The sequence below is a fragment of the Myotis yumanensis genome, unplaced genomic scaffold, assembly GCF_028538775.1.
Source record: "Myotis yumanensis isolate MYYU_CA2020_CCGP unplaced genomic scaffold, mMyoYum1.0.hap1 SCAF_6, whole genome shotgun sequence".
Lineage (NCBI taxonomy): Eukaryota > Metazoa > Chordata > Mammalia > Chiroptera > Vespertilionidae > Myotis > Myotis yumanensis.
Window position 1 is genome coordinate 9,940,881 of NW_027223757.1, and position 3,334 is coordinate 9,944,214.

At 38.5% G+C, this 3,334-nt stretch overlaps 1 non-coding gene across 1 annotated transcript; it reads right to left on the reverse strand.

The window, feature by feature from the left end:
* Window positions 1–340: 340 nt before the first annotated feature.
* On the reverse strand, window positions 341–442 carry LOC139013334 (U6 spliceosomal RNA). Its single transcript, XR_011471988.1, has one exon. It is a non-coding gene; the product is annotated as a U6 spliceosomal RNA (small nuclear RNA).
* Window positions 443–3,334: the final 2,892 nt, after the last annotated feature.

Consider the following 3,334-nt stretch of genomic DNA (forward strand, 5'->3'; position numbering starts at 1 on the left):
GTGCAGTTGTGGAACCAACTTCTCAGGTTTTCCAAAGAATTCTATTGGGACTTACTACCTTTGCATTCAAATGGTTGATCATTGTGTGGGGGATCTTCATAATATTGAATTTTGAATTTTCCTGTTCATAAAGATAGCATATCCTTCCATTTAGTTATTTAAATTCTTAGAATTTCCTTTATAAAGTTTTTGAACTTTCTTTGTTAAATTTACTCCTGGTTTCCTTATCCTAATGTTCTATTATAAATAGTATCATTTAAAAATATGATTTTCTCTTTCCTGACCTATGAAGTTACATATATATTTTTAACTTTTTATTTTGAGATAATTTTAGATTTTCAAAAGGGTTAAAAAAAATAAAAATGTGTGTAACATCCTGTGCAGGGGCCATGCTAATCATATTTATAGCATTCCAATTTTAGTATTTGTGCTGCTGAAGTGAGTTATCTTTTTAATTACTGTTCTTACATCCATCCATTTTACTAAATTTAAAATCTGTAAAGTTTTATGTGAGTGATAAATAATATCTGCAAATAATATTTTTTCTTCATTATTTTAAAATTTATTTAAAAATGTGTATACATACACAGTGTAAAAATATTAGGGGAAACAAGTCTACTTTTAAGGTCTACCCCGACCTCCATCATTGCAGAGCTGGGAGGATGTCTGCAGATGTTTTATTCTAGCCTCGTCTTTCTCTGAAGGTGAGCCCTTCTAATCACCTGGCTGTATGTGAAGATTTTGTATTTTTTAAGTTTTTTAAAAATATGTTTTGATTGTAGAGAGAGGAAGGGAGAGGGAGAGAGAGAGAAAAAACATCAATGTGAGAGAGAAACATTGATTGGTTGCTTCCCGAATGCACCTGCAATGGAGGTATGTGCCCTGACCGGGAAATGAACTGGCGACCTGTTGGTGCACAGGATGATGCTCAGCCATCTGAGCCACACTGGCAGGGGCTTATGTGAAGATTTTAGACTCAGCTTCCCAACTCTCTTTCAGGCCCCAAACCTAGTCTTCATCAGCATCCCTCCTCACTGTTGGCCTGAGGCTTTTAGCCCCCAACCTCCACTACATAACTCTTAGCCATCAATAGAGAAAATGGTAATGACGTTACATAAGAAACTATCACCCCCACCTGGCTGGTGTGGCTCAGCGGTTGAGCATCAACCCAGGAACTAAGAGGTTGCGGGTTCAATTCCTGATCAGGGACATGCCCAAGTTATGGGCTCCATCCCCAGTGGGGGCTGTGCAGGAGGCAGCCAATTGATGATTCTCATTGATGTTTCTATCTCTCTATCCCTCTCCCTTCCTCTCTCTCTCTAAAAATCAATAAAAATCTATTTAAAAAGAAACTATCACCCTGAATAGAGAAAGATAAACATTGTCCATACAGAACTCTAAAATGTTGCCTTAAAGAATGAGCAAGGGAGAAATAATGGTTGAATATGACAGGAATAGTGAGAAGAAATAACTTACTGATTTCTGAAACTTGAATTCAGTAGGTTTAATGGGAAAAAATAAAAGTAGTAAAAATTTCTGAACCTAGCATTTTAAGGAAAAATTGTTCTTAATTGCAAAAGCTGACATTTTAGGTATGAAAAACTGTCGTTTTAACAAGAGGTGTATGTATGGAAACAAAGTTCTGTTCACAGGAAGTGATTTTAATGGCAATGGCCCCTAAACACAGTCACCATCAGGCACCCTTGACTTACAGGGCAGTCTGGTGCTCTGTTACTACTATTAACATCTAGGTTAAAGCAACCATGTGATTTTGAAGTTAAAAATGCTCACTCATTATAACTTGCTGCAAGGTTCAGGTTGATCTCTTTAAAAAAATTTTTAAAAATTGATTTTAGAGATGAAGGGATCGGAACCTGCAACCTGGGCATGTGCCCTGACCTGGAATCGCACCATGATCTAGTTCAGGGGTGGGCAAACTTTTTGACTTGAGGGCCACAATGGGTTCTTAAACTGGACCAGAGGGCCGGAACAAAAGCATGGATGGAGTGTTTGTGTGAACTAATATAAATTCAAAGTAAACATTATTACATAAAAGGGTACGGTCTTTTTTTTTTTTTTTTTTTAGTTTTATTCATTTCAAATGGGCCGGATCCAGCCCGCGGGCCGTAGTTTGCCCACGGCTGATCTAGTTCATAAATTGATGCTCGACCACTGAAACATGCTGGCTGGGCTGGGTTAATCTCTTTACAAGTTGAAATTTGAAGGATTTTGGTCTGAACTATCAAAGGCTCAAAGCAGAGAAACTTTAAGTTTATACTCACACAAATGTTTTTTAATAAATTTGTTGCTTTTTAGTTATTGAGATATATTTCATATCTGTTTTCCACTGATCATAAAAATTTTTAATCTCAAGTTTGACGTTTCTTACCCATTTAGATTGAGTCACAAAGAATGCATAATAGCTAGTAAAATCGAAATCACAGAGGCCTTTACCTTTCAGTGGCTGTTGCTATGAAACTCTGTTTTGATGGGAAATTTTAGAGAAGCTTGTGCTTCCTGTTATTAAACGATAGAATATGGAGATCCCCTTAATTTTCAAAAAAAAAATTCTTTTTTTAAGCAAGTAATCTCAATTCTCGCTACTGGGGCAATCTTTATTCTTATCGATCTTACTCCACAGAGGACTGCTGATTAGGGTTAATTTTGTTTGCCTTCTCTCCTAGTCCTTGTGTATCGAATGGGCAGATGGGCGAGGGTTTTGAGGGGTGTTTTATGTGCAATTAAAAAGTTGTATTGCTATTATTTTATTTTGCGTAGGACACTGGGAAGCTTGAGACACCTAAAGGATTGCAAATATGGCAACGCACTAGCAAGAGAGCTTGTATAAAAAGAGAACTTAGGAAAAGTGTGGCTTTGTTGTCGTGGATCTAGAATAAGACCACACTCACCTGTGGTTCTTGAAAAAGAGAAAAGTTTTGTTTTGTTTTGTTTCTCCAAGGGAAGCTTGGTCTGGTGGGCAGAGCTTGGGATTCTGAGTCAGAAAACGTGAGTCAAGAGCAGGGGCAAGATGGAAAGAACAATGTGATGGTGTGACTGAAAAGAGGACGGAGGAGTGGTGAGCGTTGGAAGGGGGGAGGGAATTAGGGAAGGGCGTGCACTGAATGCAAAGCTGAGAAGCATGGATTTGCTTTTTCAGGCAGCAGGAAAGTAGAACATATTCCAGGTTAAAGATGTGGGTGGCACTGGAGAGCTCAGAAAAGTTGCTCTGGGGGTTGTACACAGGCTCTTCCCCAAGGGCCAGCCCTCAGTTCCTCAGATGGCATTGCCTCCCATTCGTTCACTATCTCTGGATAGCCCCCAATCCAGATTCCCA